This window comes from Balaenoptera musculus, chromosome 9 (assembly GCF_009873245.2).
Source record: "Balaenoptera musculus isolate JJ_BM4_2016_0621 chromosome 9, mBalMus1.pri.v3, whole genome shotgun sequence".
Taxonomy (NCBI): Eukaryota; Metazoa; Chordata; class Mammalia; order Artiodactyla; family Balaenopteridae; genus Balaenoptera; species Balaenoptera musculus.
In genome coordinates, this window is record NC_045793.1 from 40,924,843 (window position 1) to 40,941,968 (window position 17,126).

Here is a 17,126-nt window from a genome sequence, read left to right on the forward strand (position 1 = left end):
AAGACCCAACACAGCCAAAAATAAATCAATTAATTTATTAATTAAATCCATGTTAAAAAAAAAAAAAAGCCCTACAGCCTAACGTCAAAGTTCCTCTCCTGGAGTCTGACACTCAGCCCTGCTAGATATCTGTGTACTGCCCTAAATGCAATGGGCAGTGCGGGTTCATGTCCTGGTACTGGTCCTGCCCCTAGGAGTTCTCCCCCAACAAACACTGCTCCATCAAGCCTGGCACATATGCTGTCTGGCCATCCGTTCAACATGGCTGGGACAACAGTACCATTCTCCTGTTCATAGCAAATTCCTCAATAGTTACCCATACTGTTGCTTCTGTTTTTTATCTTCTTATTCTCTTTTGAACCCTCTCCAGAAAGCCTTTTCTATTCTTCTGAACAACTCACAAGATGGTCAACAATGACGCCCAGTTGCCAACTTCTGTCCTTATTTAAAAGACCTATCAATGGCTTTTGACTCCACTCGCCCCTCCCTCCTCCCTGAAGCAGTTACTTCACTTGGCCCCTGAAAGACCACTCTTTAGGTTCCCTGTACCTCACTATCTCACTCCTCCTCAGCCTTCACCTTGGATTCCTCCAACCTCTAACTCTGGAAACACCCCAGGCCTCAGCTCTCAGAACTTCTCTATCTAAATTACTCCCTAAATGATCTCTTCCAGTTTCCTGTCTTTAATGGTATTAAATACCAATTTCATGTTGACAACTCCCAAATCTACATGTCCAGCTATGACCTTTTTCTTGGAACTAAATACTAATCTCTAATGTCCAAACTGGATTTATCCCAAAACAAACTGCCGAGTTCCCTACCAAACTCTCTTTTCTGCAGCCTTACCCTTCTGAGTTGCTCAGGCCAAAAACCTTGAAAACATCTTTACTTGCTTTATTTCATACCCAACATCCAATACATCAGGATATTCTGTCACCCCTGTCTCTAAAACATGGCAAAAATCGAATCACTTTCCACATCCTCTATTGCTCTCACGCTGATCCAAACCATCATCGCCATTGCCTGGATACGAACTAGCTTATTACTACAGTGTTTCTCCATTTCGGCACCTTGACAGTTATTCTTATAGCATCCAGACTAATCCCTTCACAAGAAAATAAGATCAGGTCACTTTTGTTTTTATGACTTTTTATTGACTTCCATCCCACTCAGAGTAAAACCCAAAGGCATATAATGGCCCCCAAGGCCCTGTAAGACCAACATCTTCCCACTTCCTTGCTCGTATCTGCTAATCTCCTGGCCATATAGGCCTCCTTGCTGTCTCTGGAGCACACTCTGGCCGCAGGACACTTGCCCTTGCTCTTCCTTCTGCCTGAAACATTCTTTCAACAAGCGCGGATATGGCTCATTCACCCCTTCTTTAGGTCTCCAGGGTGGCTTCCCTTCCCCAACTGCAATACGTAAAATGGCTACTACCATGCACACTCCCCATCCTGCTCTGCTTTTTTCTCCATAGTACTTATTACCACTTGACATACTACATCATTTTTAATTGTTATCTATTCCTCTTCTAGAAAACAAACTCCATTAAGGCAAGGACTTTGCTTTGCTCTCCAGTGTGACCCCAGGACCTAGGACAACAACAACCTTAGTGTAGGTGATCATTGTATATTTGTTGAATAACTATATAAATATTAAATTGGTTAACAAATTAAGCCATGTTTCTTTATATTTCAATTGCAGTGTGACTAAAAATGCAATTATTTAATATTCCAAAGAAAGGCTTCATTTTGTCATGTAAGAGATTACTCTGAGATGGCTGATGAAACATTTCATTTCTGAAACTAAATCTCTATCCTTGGGTCACTATTTTCAAACAACCTTTCAGCTCTTTTGAAAGAACCTCACATAGATTACTATTTACTCTTTTTATTTTTTCATGACATTCTCAAAGATCAAGTAAAAAACACATGTCAAAGCAATTTCTCCCTGCTCTTTCTGATTAAAATCAATATTCTCCCTGCTCTTAACAGCAGTAAAAATCAACACAACAGTTTCTGTTAACTCAATAGAATGTCAAGTGATATCTTAGTGTATTGTTACCAGCAGAGATATCAGCAGAGGACTACCAACAGCCTATAATCATTGCTGTTTTATTATCTACAAAATGTCATATGTGCATATGGCATTTTACAAAACAACACAGTGAAAACAAAGCTCATGTCTCAAGCAGCTTAGAGTTTATTTAGACAAAGAACTAAAGAACAGGGAGGCAAAACTCAAAAGGAGGGCCTGCTATTGTTGAGAAAAGAATACAATTGATCCAAGTGGTTAGGGCAGGGAGGTGATTTTCATTCCTAGTCTGTGAATGTGTAGCTTGATTCTGCTCTTTGCATCACAAACAACAGCTATAACCTTAACTGGTTTTCTCAAAACACTCTTCCTGTCAGTCATGGAGAAGAGAGCTCAGGACACACCCATCAGAAAATACAGTTAGAAATGTCCAACAACAATATAAAGCCACAACCCACCAATAGCTGCTAGCAATATCTTGTAATATTTTATTATTTAAAGAAAACTGACCTTTCCCAAGAAATCTTATAAAAACTGTATTGAGCTTAGCCTAATAGTGAATTTCTAAGTTTACATAACTTAGAACATCTAATTAAAGATATTTACAATAGGGTTATTAGTAACAGTTAATAGTAACATTTCAGTTACTAAGAAATGATTGTACAAATATGTAAAAATGTGCACTAAAAGGACTAAATATGGTAACAAAAAAAATTTGGAAACAACCTAAATGTCCAAAAGAAATTGTTCGAAAGGATTGGATAAATAAATTAAATCTAGCCCACACTACATTCTAGAATACCATTCAGTCATCAAAAATGGAGCTTTGTATCTATATTTATTGTTATAGAAAAGTTTTTTTTTTTTAATTACAAGGCAGCATGTATCTAATGGTCCTATTTTGACATATATATACACATACTCACATTTACCCACATATAGAGACTCACTCACACACTTCATATGTATGAATCCACATACAGAGAATGTGAAAGACAGTGAGAATGTGTGTGATAGAGAAAAGATGAGGGGCCAGAAGCTAAAATAAAAGACAGGTAGGGAACCCCTTACAGACAGAGTGGAGAAAAGCATGCCCACCAAAGACACCCACAGAATGGTCTGAGCTATACAGATTGAGTTACACCCAAAGAGATTCATACAGACAGGAAAAAGTATGAAAGGATATATACTAAAAGGTTAAATAGTGGTTCAGTCTGAGTGGAGAGGTTTTAAGTAATTTTCACTCTACCTTTCTATATTACTTGATTTTTTTTACTATGAAAATTTATAACTTTAATAATCAGAAATAATAATCAAAAATAATAAAATATAAAGCTACTTATTAAAAAGAACACTGGAACTCAAGAATGAAATATACACACTTCAAACACAGAAATAAACAAAATCCTCAAATTTTTAAGTGCTAAAATTTAATGAAAATATCAATTACTCTTTAAAATCCTAGAAGTTTTGGTCTCTACTAATTTAATAATGTATCTTAGTGAAGTTATAAGAAAAAGCATGGAGCCTGTCCTCCAAGTGCTTTTTAATTTATTCTGTAAGACCCAGTGTATGCCAACAAAGAAGTTACTTCTCATTCAGAATATTATTTCCATATGAAAATAGCACATACATATTTGTATTTCATCTTTTCTTTAAATCTCAGAACTTCAAAGCCTTGAGGCAATTTCAACATATCTAAGTAGGAACAAAGATAATCACCATCATGTCATCCAAATCAGATATAGAAGGAAGTTTTTCAGGGAGAAACAGAATTCTTGATCAGAATTATATAGTTCTTAAAAGTAGCTTTAGACAGCTCCAAATATAAGGAAAAGTTTGCAAAGGTGGCACACAATTTTTGCTTTAGAAAAGATCAGAAAACGTCTACAACTTTAGCAAATCATAAAATAAGTCACTCTATATGCCCAAGAGAAATGAAAAAATACACTATTTTTAATTCACCAAATTATGATTTTTAATTCTTTTACCAAACTACAAGGAATTCATTAGTCTGAAAGGCAAAACTAAAGATAATCATTTTTTAGTATAAAAAACACTGATATATGAGGTTTTATTTCTGAGTTTAAAAATCAGTAACTTTTAATTCACTAGAGAAACTAGAAATCAATAATACAGCAAAGCCTAATGATTTTCCACTTAAATTTCTTATTCATATAAATATAGCCATGTACATTAAAATAAGAATGTCAGATTTCTCAATATCAGACAAACATAATGCTTAGAGGATTATAGATTAGATGTTTCATTTTTAACAAAACTTGGGCTAAACTTCATTTAAAGTCTTGTTATTCTGTTTATTTTTATTTTTTTTTGGCTGCGCCACATGGCATGCTGGATCTTAGTTCCCCAACCAGGAATTGAACCTGTGCCCCCTGCAGTGGAAGCACAGAGTCCTAACCACTGGACCGCCAAGGAATTCCCTTGTTATTCTAAGTATATTTTCAAATACATGAGTAGAATAATTCTGAGCCACTGGAAGTTTATTAGTAAATGTTATTTACAGAAACCAATAATTCTCTTAAAATTCACAGTATCACTACTTGCTCAAAATAATTTAGTGGTATTTCATTGCCTTCAAATTAAAATTCTGAAATTAAACAACTTCTATGATTTTCCAACCAATTGTTCACTATTTGTTAATTTCATTCATGAGATTTATTCATTCATTGTGATCTTTTAAATTTTTTACCATTCACATACATGTTTATTGTCATCTAAGTTGAACTATAATATCAATAATCAAGTAGGTGTATAATACTAAAGTATATATCAGAAATGAGAGCTGTAAAAAAAGACAAAAGAGATCCCCTGGGCTCAGTATCAGGGAGCCTGATCTAGTAAATTGACTGTAGGGCCCAGGCATCCAAAATTTCAAAAGCACCTCAGAAGATCCTGATGCAGCAAGTTTATTAAAAGACTTTGGAAACTTCTAGATCATTGCCCTGGCTATACCACCTCATAGTTTTATATTATACTTTGCAGTTTTCAGGGTGCTTCACATAAATTAACCTAATTGATTCATGCCCCACTGCATTCAATGATCTTTCCACTGCCACTTCTCAGCACATTCTGGTCCTCTTTTGAACTCTACTTATTGTATACACAAAATACTTTGGCACAATTCCATATAGGGTCTTGAAAAACGTGTAAATATCTTGGTGTACAAAGGTGTTGTCTCTCTAACTCCACAGGTAGAAATATTATCTAGCACCCTTCTGGTTATCTTTCCTCTCCTGCATGCTCATCACCTGTGTCCATACCCCAGAACCGCCCCCCACCCTTCCCTTCACCATTTCTCTATCTCTCTACCTTCACTCCTCTTCACTATTCCTCTTTTAAGATCATGTAATGAGCTTTATCAACCTGTGAGAAGTCTTCTATCTCTGAAGAAAGGAATTCAACAGCCAGCTTCCTGGTCACATGATCCTAGTTAGCAATGGTCCCTGGGTCTTGACTCCACCCCAGACTTTCTCTCCTGATACATTTTCTCTTTGGGAAATCTCAGTCATGCCAATAGATTCAACTTCCTCTTGTATTCTGATAACCACTAAATCTATCTTTCTAACCCAGATTGCTCCACCAAACTACAGGTCTACATGGTTATCTCTACTGCAAAAAAATTTTTAAGTTGCCTCATAAACACTTTAAACTCATAATCAAAGCCCAAATTTTCTCATCCACCTTCTCAAACCTAGTCCTTTTTTCTAAGTTCCAGTTAATCAGAGTAACGATACAATCATCTACCAGGTAACCAAACACCTGTGAGAATCATCCTAGATCCACCTCTCTTCACGCTGCCACACAATTATCAAGTTCTGTATATTTTACCAACCAAATATTTCTTTTATCCTCTCTTGATCTATGGCCTCAACTCTCACCTTCACAATTATATTAACTTCCAAACTCAATGATTCTAAAACTTTTTTATATAAGGACCACTTGATATGCATGTTAAAAAAATGCAGATTTTTATGCCCCTTACACAGAAATACTGTTTGGTTGCCCGGAATCTTCTTTTTTTTAAATAAATTTATTTATTTTATTTATTTATTATTTTTGGCTGTGTTGGGTCTTCATTGCTGCACGGGGGCTACTCTTAATTGTGGTGTGTGGGCTTCTCATTGCGGTGGCTTCTCTTGTTGTGAAGCACGGGCTCTAGGTGCATGTGCTCAGTAGTTGTGGTACGCAGGCTCAGTAGCTGTGGCATGTGGGCTCAGTAGTTGTGACGAACGGGCTTAGCTGCTCTGTGGCATGTGGGATCTTCCTAGACCAGGGTTCGAACCCATGTCCCCTGCATTGGCGGGCAGATTCTTAACCACTGCGCCACCAGGGAAGCCCTGGAATCTTCATTATTAACAAATTACTTCATCCTTTGCAGATGCTTCAAATTCTGGTGACCCATTTAATCACACTTTGGGAAGCACTGAACTATTTGGTCTCCCTGTTTCCTATTATCCCTCTTCATTCCATCTCTCTCCTACTCACACCCTCACACTCTCCCTTAAGCCTGATCATCATGAAGAGCAGAGAATTTTATTTTCTTCTAAGATGTTCTCCCATGTACACGGTATAGTGATACACCATCTTGTAGGCAATATTCCCCAAAAACACACGCTCCCACGGGAATATACAACACTGTCCACAAGGTTCAAGGACAAATGGTGAAAACTGTCTCAGACGTCCACTTCAGTGTCTCTCTCTGAGCCTCTCTCTTTGTCTAGAAGTTAAGCAAGTCTGTACATGCACCATGAAGCATGCAGCAAGAGGTCCACACTGCAGGGACAGTATGCAGGTAGAAATGTGAAAAGGACTATTCCAGACAGAGATTGTTTTATTTATTTTCTTTCTTTCTTTCTTTTTCTTTCTGGCTGCGTCAGGTCTTAGTTGCGGCACGCGGGATCTTTTGTTGCGGTGCGGGCTCTTCATTGTGGTGTGCAGGCTTCTCTCTAGTTGTGGCGTGCGGGTTTTCTCTCTCTGGTTGTGGCGCGCAGGCTCCAAGGTGGGTGGGCTCTGTAGTTGTGGCGCATGGGCTCTGTAGTTTGCGGCATGCGGGCTCTCTCCTTGAGGAGCGCGAGCTCAGTAGTTGTGGCACGTGGGCTTAGTTGCCTAATGGCATGTGGGATCTTAGTTCCCCAACCAGGGATTGAACCCGCGTCCCCTGCATTGGAAGGCGGATTCTTTACCACTGGACCACCAGGGAAGTCCCTAGAAAGAGATTTAAACCTTGACCAAGAAATGTGGGTTTTAAGAAATAAAAAGCCAGGAATTGAAGCCCCAGATACTGAAAAAATTTGTTGTTTCGCTCCACCTCTCTTTCTATAATATCTTGGTTTGGAAAGCAAACTTGGTCTGTAGATAAGCTTTGGTTCAATCATAAAGGAGCCCTCAGAGAATCTCTCTGCCCAACCCACTCACCCTATTATAGAGAATATCTATTGTTTTCCCTCTCAGAATCAATTTTCACCTCATCCTAAGAACAGCCCCTAGATATCCTTTTAGGCAGCAACCTCTCACAGCTTAGAAATATCTGAGAAAATAAAACCAGTGCTCAGCTGGTGACTAAAAAGAAGGCATGTATGAACTGCTTTAAGGCATGATATGAGTTTAAGTGTCAGTATCCCACTGGAGAAAGATGTTGTTACACACTATCTTCCCCTTGCATTAACTGGTTACTAATCTTGCTTTTATCCCCCAGAGTTTTATTGACTGTTATTAATAGGATAGCCCTTTAAAAATAATTCTGAGTAGCTAAAATGATTTGCCCTCCAAGAAGAAACAAGGAACTGCTTTCTTCTCTCTTTAATATGAGTGTTGTTCAGGTTAAGATGGAGACGTATCCACCTACAAGGGACACATCCCTTAGCTGCTCCTCAGGCTGTTGCTCTGAAGATAATTTCACATGCCATATTTCGGACACCATGACCTTGACCCCAGAATGACTGCTATCATATTTTGACAAGATTTCTTGTTAAAGTATTCACTCTTCAACCCCAGATAATGGCTTTTTTAAGGTACATCTCCTTGTCTGTAATAATGGTTAAAAAGAGAAAAAAAGAAAGAACATTTTCTTCTTAGCTATTCTACTCTCATTTTCCACATTTATAAGGTAAGAGAACAGACAAGGTAATTTATAAAGTTTCTTTGGCTCTAATAACCCCAAATTTGAAAACACACTAAGCATTTCAGTTGGCAGCACAGCCAGGTAGAATGACCTCTCATCATGCTACCATTCAGAGACAGCAAAGCTGTCATTCAATGTGTAGATGAATTGGCACAAGACAAGCTGACATTGTCTCACCAGGACTTGCAGATAGAACACCAAAATCCGAGATCACAGTGCATTAAAGAAATGAGTATCTGTGGAGCAAAAGTGCCAGGATTCACAGGCACTTTGAATGGAGCTGAGAGGTTAAGTCTCAGATGGGAGGGGGCTGTCATCTTCTCTATAAATGTGAAGCAGTTCTTACAAATCCCATTTAGCAAAAAGACATAATCGTAATGACATTTCCTATGAATCCTATAAAAGACACAAAGCACAGCCAGCCCCTCAGTGTCTTCTATTATAATATGAGTGATTTAATGAAACTTGAAGTTGACAGTAATAGTCTCATAATATGACATACTTTAGATCAATAAAACAAAGGTGAAACGAAATAAAATCTAAAGCATATGCCTGGTATTTTAAAGTTACATACTTGCAGCCTATCACAGGAGTCAATTATTCTGACAATTGTATTCATGTATAATAGTGCATGTAAAATATGCACAAAATTAAAGGTTTCGACTTGAACCATGTGATAGGGACTGAATATGAGCCAGTCACCCAAGACAATACAGCAAAGACAGACACTTCATGCCATTGATTACTTACAGTTTCCAGGGGATACAAAATATGGACTGGATTTTCCTTCAAAATGTATATAGAATTCAACCACTTTTTCTCCATTTCTATTGTTAATACCCTAGATAAAGCCTCCACCTTCTCTCATCTGATTATTGTATAAAAGCCACCTTTTGGACACCGTGTCCACCCTGGTGCCCTGCATCTATTTATCGCACAGCCAGACTCAAGTTTAATGGTAACATAATTGAAAAGAAAATGAGGACTTTAGTTGACTGAGAAGCTCAGTAATATTGTACAAGCGCTAGAAAAGTTTCTGAGAACTTATTATTTTATTATTTTTGAGAACAGTTATTATTTGTAAAATATAATGATCATAAAAAGGGAAGAAATAATTGCCCCCTTTACTATGCTGGTAAAAGTAGGGTAGCACACCCTGAGAGGGCCACTAACCAACAAGAATTGATCAAGATAAAAATGAACAGAATATTGAGAAGGAACAAAAAGCTGTGTCACGTGGGGCACACTCAACTCTCACGAGTTGAAGAAATTTGGGACATTCACGCACAAGAAAAAACTCCCACATGATGGAAAGAAATATGGAAAAAGGAGACACTAATGGCTGCCTTCAAAAATATGAAGGACTGCCATGTAGAAACAGAATTAAATTTGTCCTGTGTGACAAGAGAAAAATCTAAGATAAATTGGTGGATGTTCCAAGATGGTGGATTGACTCTGTATAGGCAAGACCTATTCAACAATCACAGTTTTCCAAAATTAATAGCGGCTCCAAGAAATGTTCACACAAAGTCTGACCATAATCCATCGCTTCACCTGAGTTACTTCTGCACCTTCCTCCTACCTGATCTCCCATCTCCAGTTCCTCTCCAACAGCCTAAGAAAACCATTCAAAATACAGAACTGCTCTGATATTCCCCTACCTAAAAGTCTTCAAAACAGTCCATTATCTTTAGGATAAAATCAAAACTCCTCCCTCACCACTATACATTTTCAGCCTCCTCTTTCACAGTCCTGCCTTTGTACTCTGGACTTCAGCCCAAATGAACATTTCCCAGATCCTTGAACAGGACGTGCTTCACTCACCTTCAGACTTCAGCTCTCATTAGTGTCTTTACATACAGAACGATGACTTCTCCTCAATGTCTGGGTAAGTTCTTCTTGTCCTTCAGATCACAGCTTTGGTATCCAGCTCAAATATCATTCTCAGATGAACCAAGCTAAAGTCACGCTCAAGCTCATATAAACTAACAAAAGGAACAAAATCACAGCGATCTTTTTAAAACATAAACCAGACCACCTCACTCCCTGCTCAAGTCCTCCAGTGGCTTCTGATCACATTTAGAACAAAATCCTCCTCACCATGATCTGCAAAGCTTCATGGCCTGACCTCTGGCTCCCTCCGTCCTCAGCTGCTCTCTATCAGTGCTTCTCTCTGCTCCAGCCATGCCAGACTCCTTGTTGTTCCTTGAACATATTTTGCATGCTCTTGGCCTCACAATCTTTTCACTTGCAGCTTCCTCTACCTGGAACAAAATTTTCCCAGATATTTACATGAGTTGGTCCCTCACTTCATTCAGAATTCTGCTCAATTCTCACTGCCTTAGGATATTTCCCTCACCAGCATCGATCAAAAATAGACCTCTCACTCAGCCATAAAAAGAAAAGAAACTGAGTTATTTGTAGTGAGGTGGATGGACCTAGAGACTGTCATACAGAGTGAAGTAAGTCAGAAACAGAAAAATAAATACCGTATGCTAACACATATATACAGAATCTTAAAAAAAAAATGGTTCTGAAGAACATAGGGGCAGGACAGGAATAAAGACACAGATGTAGAGAATGGACTTGAGGACACGGGGAGGGGGAAGGGTAAGCTGGGACGAAGTGAGAGAGTGGCATGGACTTACATATACTACCAAATGTAAAATAGATAGCTAGCAGGAAGCAGCCGCATAGCACAGGGAAATCAGCTCAGTGCTTTGTGACCACCTAGAGGGGTGGGATAGGGAGGGTGGGAGGGAGACGCAAGGGGGAGGAGATATGGGGATATATGTATATGTATAGCTGATTCACTTTGTTATACAGAGAAACTAACACACCATTGTAAAGCAATTATACTCCAATAAAGATGTTAAAAAAAAAATAGACCTCTCCACACACTTTCCCTTTCTCTTTTATCATTTCAGTTTATAATCCTTATCACTATCTGACCTCCTACTACACATTTTTGCTTGAGTATTATTTCTCTCCCCTAATACAAATAAATGTAAACTCCATGAGAAGAGACAATGTCTTGTCTTATTCTCTGTATGCTCAGCACTTAGAGCAGTGCCAAGAAAATACTAGGCACTCATTAAATTTTAATATAACGAATGAATGAATCACCCTGCTTTTCTACATAGCATTCATCATTATCTGAAACGTATCCTATTCATTTCCTCTACTGTCTGTTTTCTCTGTCTCTACCTTTTCAATAGAATGTAAGTTCTATGAACCCTGCAACTTTATCTGTCTTGATCCTCAATAGAACAGGGCTGGGCAAGAAAGAACAAAATGACAAAATAGTGAGTGAACTTAAATGACACATTCTTAGAAACATTCACTGATAAAGTAACATGTTTCTTATCTGTTCTTACCATAATATCCTGTGCTTCCTTGGTTACAGCCCTTGAACTTTACAGAAATGCTTATTTCATTGGCTGTATTTCCCACTAGACTATAGGCTCAGAGAGGTCAGGAACTTGTCATTTTCTTCACCAGTAATATCCCCAGCACTTATCATAAATCCTTAGTATAAAAAATTTCATTTTATAACTGTGTTCATGCAAAGAAGGAAGGAGGTGAAGGAAAGGACAAATGAAGAAACAGAAGGAAAGATGAATAACTTCTTCAGAGGACTGTAAAGATTATTCAGGATCTAAAGTGATTGAACAAGATGACCATTGAGGCCCCTGAGTTTTTCCCAAGGGGAGCCCTAAAGGAGCTACAAAAGAATAAATTTATAAATTAAGGCTCTAAATTAGATTCTAAGAAGCCAGTTGGAGTCTAAGAATCTAAACACTTAGCTTCCCGTAAGACATTTGTCACTGGGACACTGCTCACATTAATGTCAAAGACATACCAATCGCTTGCATCAATAACGTTCAAGTAGTACAAATATTTTTGTCTGTAGGTCCTGGGAATTCTGTTTCTTTTTCTCCTCAAATCTGTATTTCTCTTCCTGTGTCTCCACAGCATGTGATCTTTATATATATTTTTATACTTGAAAGCTGTTCATTATCTCCTTATTATAGTCCTCTGCAACAAAATATAGGAATTTATTTTTAATATTCTATTAACACAAGGCTATACATTTTCTTTGAATGAATAATTCATTAAAATTAGTACTGATATAAAATTAACAAAAATAATCTATATAATAACATATATAAATTTAAAAGGTGAATACAAATATAGAAAGTTTATATAGAGAAAGTAAAATTATAAATACAAAAAGGAAAACTTTATTGGGTCTATACATCTTAATGAGAAGAAGAAATTTATCATGTCTCGATTAGAGGAATCATTGAACAGTCCCTCTGCCTGCTGCTCTGCAGGCTTTGAAGTCCCAAGGTCAAGTCTCATAATAAGATTCCTAATGGGTGAAGGTAGGCTTTTCTTCTGCAACATGGGCAAAGAGGTTTTGTGGAAGGGCAGGTGGCAAAGGGAATATCTACCTCAGATAACTGCTCAGGTAAATCAGCTTTAGAAAACAGCACACATGAAGGTAATTCTCTGGAAGATGGTTCCTGTAAAATGAACCACCAGTATACCCCGTGGAAAGTCTCTTAGTACCCTGGTCTGAGGATCACTGGCTGGCGTCACAATGATGCTCATCTGACGCTCTCCTTCTCTTATAATCATTTCCTCCCTCAGCAGTGTCTCCCTCACTCTCTTCACTGCAATTTATAGCCTCTCTACTGAATTTCAGACCAGCATTCCCAGCCCCTGGCAAGGCATTCCCACATGCACACCTATCTGATAACTCACACTCCACTTGCCCCAAGATAAAATTATCCCTGTCTCAGCCCCCAAAACAAGTTACACTATCTCTTGTATTTTCTATTTCACACAAATGGCATCACAGATCTTCTGGAAACTCAAGTTAAAAACATTCATTAACTCTGAATACTGAATCTAATGAGAACTGAGGAGACAGTTAGCTAATTTTTGGATAGCCAGACTAATGAAGCTCAGCCAAGTCACCATTTGAGTGGTCTTGGAAGCTGGAAGTAAAGAAGGTGTATCTCCTTCCCTTGAAGACGAATCCTAACAGATGAGATCTCAGCAGGTAGAGATAAGCTGGTTCCTCTAATCATGGTCAGGGATCCCTCTAGAGTAAGCCAGGGGACCTTGGTTAAGATGCAGCTTCTTAATTTGGTTCTAGTAAATTAGAGCAGGTCATAAGTGGGAAGGATATAGTTACCCCATCATTCTCTCCCAGAGGATTGCAAATCCAGTGTGATTGGAATATATTCCAAAGGAAGCTTTTGTTTCTTGCTTTATTGTGTCAAAGAGGGCTTTCCCATGTTCCTTTTTCATCTCCAGAGTTAAAATACTGGTCATGAGGAGAGGCGATTAAATACCAAGAATGCCAGTTTGCTCTTTGAGAAGTTAACCATCCCCTAGTCCCAAGGTCTTGAAGAAGGTACTGCAATGAACTAAGGTGGGGTTTACTTCATAGCACCTACAGAGGAAACTGAGAGGTATTATATACAATCTCAACATAGGAAAAGGGAGAGGAGACACTGAACTGTAAACAGAGCCCTACTAACTAAGCAAGTAGGATGGGAACTTGAGATATGAAAATATTTAGGTGCTCTGGACTAATATTTTGTTACCCCCTATAAGGACTAACCCACAGGAAGTATGACTGGACGATTGCTAATGTGACTATTCCCACAAATACTGCTATAGATGTACATTATACAGAGCTCTTTTCATTTCAAGAGGGAAAAAATCAACTTAAATTAAGTGAAAAGAAAAAATGATGGGACATATTAGTTCATGTAACTGGAAAATTCAGGGGTGCATCAGCCTCAGACACTGTTAGACCTAGAGGCTCAGGCTGCCAGTGGTTTATTTTTCTTCCCATTTTCCAGTTCTGCCCTCCTCCTTAGTCAGCTTCATTCTTCGGGCAGCCTATTGAATCCAACCAAGGAAAGGAGGGGAAACAAATGCTGGCAATTCCACACTATGATCTTTACAGCTTGTGATACACAAAGGAAGAAAAGAGTCTACAACCAATCCCCTGGAGGGCATCTGACTGACACAGTTTTGGACATGTGCATGTCCCTGAACCATTCATTTTGGTCAGGGGAACAAGGGAGTCTGATGGCCAATCCTGGAGCCCGTTTATCTCTGTGGCTAGTTGGTGATGGTGTTAGCCCCACAAACTACCCGACACACATTTTCCACAGGAAGAAGTTCTGTACCAAAGAGAAAGGGAAGGGAAGGGGAGGAAAGCAAGCTAGAAAAACCAAGCTGTAACTATCAGAGACCCTTGTAGGCATGTTCTCCACTTGCTGGCTTGGTCTTTTCCTTCTCTGCTTTCAGAGATGGGTTTTCTCCTGCCAGATTGGTTCCTCTGGATTTTGTCTTTCAAAATCAGTACATAAGAGAGAATGGGGAGAAAGAAGAGAGAAAGACACAAGATGTGCAGGGGTGTAATTTGGCAAAACTTTGAGAAGAAAGAGGCACAGAGTTGGGATTATGTGAGGAAAATGGATGAGTGACAAAAGAAGTATTTAAAGTATTGCTTTAGGTTATGTAATGCTTTTCATGTGGTTGAAGCAATATTAAGTAGAGAGAGAGCTCTTCTGAATCACTGTTGGGTTTCTAAATCATTTCTTTGACTACTTCAGTAAGATTAGATCCTATTATACAGTAGTGTACAAATACTATATTCTGTTAGTGTTTACACATCTATCTCCCCCACTAGATCAAAGTCTCCTTGAAGGTAGTAGTTATATCTTATACATTTCCATAGTGTTTTGCACACAGAAAGGACTCAAAAGTGTATTTGTTAATGAGTGATTTTTTTTTCATTCTCAAGGCACTCCAATAAAGTGGTCCTTCAAATTCTTAAAAATCCTAAAGATGGTGTTTCCATGGCCTCTGATTATAACCTTTCCTTTAAGTAAACAAGAATTCCCTTTGTGCCTTTCATAAATTCATTCTAAGGCATCTTCTCTCTTCACCTAAAATCGAGATAGTTAAGGCAGTAATCTTTCAACATCACAGAATCAAAGTAAGTAAGGCATAGAAGAGAACTTAAAATATTGAAACCAACTCCTTCATTTTACATAGAAGGAAATGGGATCTTTTTTTAGTTAAATTATTCGTTCACCCATATAGTTATTTAGTGCCTAAATCAAGGATTTGAGTTCCAAAACTTCAGTTTCCGGACTATTTCCACACATCATCTTGCCTCCTAAACATTACACCTTCTTAAAGACATGTTCAATCCTCTTCTCCTCGTACTAAATAGGTATAATTATCCTTGCCTTTCTCATAGTTCCCAATATAAAAAATGTGTGTGAATAATATGATGTAGTACAAAAACATAGCTTTAGATTCTGACCAGTCTTGACTCTTCTTTCTTGAAGTTATATGATTTGGCGAAAGTTTATCTATAAAATAAATGTAGGGCTTCCCTGGTGGCGCAGCAGTTAAGAATCCGCCTGCCCGTGCAAGGGACATGGGTTCAAGCCCTGGTCCGGGAAGATCCCACATGCCGCAGAGCAACTAAGCCCGTGCACCACAACTACTGAGCCTGTGCTATAGAGCCCACGAGCCACAACTACTGAGTCCGCATGCCACAACTACTGAAGCCTGCGCGCCTAGAGCCTGTGCTCTGCAACAAGAGAAGCCACCGCAATGAGAAGCCCGCGCACCGCAACGCAGAGTAGCCCCCACGCACCGCAACTGGAGAAAGCCTGGGCACAGCAACGAAGACCCAACGCAGCCAAAAATTAATTAATTAATTAATTAAAAATAAATAAATAAATAAAAATAAAATAAAATAAATGTAATAATACCTATAGTTACCAGATATCTATAAGGTACAGAATCATAAGCATTGGTCAATATAAAACACCTAAGATGTCATAGACCCTAAACATGTATTAGGGTTTGCTTTTTCTTTTTCTGCCAAACAACAACCCTAAACATGTATTAGGGTTTGCTTTTTCTTTTTCTGCCAAACATGTATTAGGGTTTGCTTTTTCCTTTTCTGCCAAACCATAGCCAAATAACATTTATGAAAAACACTGCAACATATAGAAGCCTATGCCGGAGGTTACAATTTTAGCTCAATGAAGAAATTGCAGTTGGAAGTTGGAATATCAAGAGATTTAAGTACTATATGTTAAATTAACCGTTCTTCAAGTTCATAATACCTCTTGGCTAACTCATAGCCCCATAATACTAATGAAATAAAATATTCCTTTAAATTTATTTTTATCATGAGAATGTATTAGCACCAAACAAGTACAGTAGCCCAGACCACAAAGTACTCAGTGGGGTCTTACAGGATTTCCTTAAAAGACAAAGTTATTCTGTCACCGATAGCAGTAGAGATTAGAAACTAAGTAACAACTCTCTTTTTCAAACATTGCCACCTAATTTACAATACCATGGCAGCAAGGAGAGCAGTCTTGTAGATAAAAAGTAATTTGATAAAATAATGGCTGCCATTTTTCTACTGCAATAGCTCTGCAACATAATTTATAGGGACCATACTTCTCCACTTCTTGATGACAGGTAATAGAAAAAATTTCAGCAGCAAACCTTGATAGCAGGCTAAGACCATTTGGATCAGTATAACTAAGTCATTTTTAACTGTTTTTTTCAATTATCTTTTTTCAGCTTTTATCCCATTTCATCAAAAAGAAGGATAAAGGTTGATGATAAAAAAATCTCTGTTCAAAATTGAGATTTTTAGATTAAAAATAGCTGTAAAATGATTTTGACTCTATATTGTATGGATATTGGTTCATTTTCTACATTGAGATGAACATAAGTTAGTCTACACTTTATCACCATGAATACTAAAAGATACAATAGAGTTACATATACAGCTCTTCTGAAAATGAAGATCATGGCTTTTTTTTTAATTGATTCTGTGCCGTATGCATTTCAAATAAGTCCTGAAGTAATTTAAAGA

At 38.0% G+C, this 17,126-nt stretch overlaps 1 long non-coding RNA gene across 1 annotated transcript in view; it reads right to left on the reverse strand.

Annotated features, from left to right (window-relative positions):
* The window catches only part of LOC118901087, a 44,933-nt gene extending 32,720 nt beyond the window's left edge, over positions 1 to 12,213 (reverse strand). The window contains exons 1-3 of the long non-coding RNA XR_005021289.1: positions 12,042 to 12,213; positions 10,280 to 10,443; positions 10,004 to 10,164 (exon numbers count right to left, since the gene is read on the reverse strand). This is a non-coding gene — a long non-coding RNA (uncharacterized LOC118901087). The remainder of the gene's footprint in view (positions 1 to 10,003; positions 10,165 to 10,279; positions 10,444 to 12,041) is intronic.
* Positions 12,214 to 17,126: the final 4,913 nt, after the last annotated feature.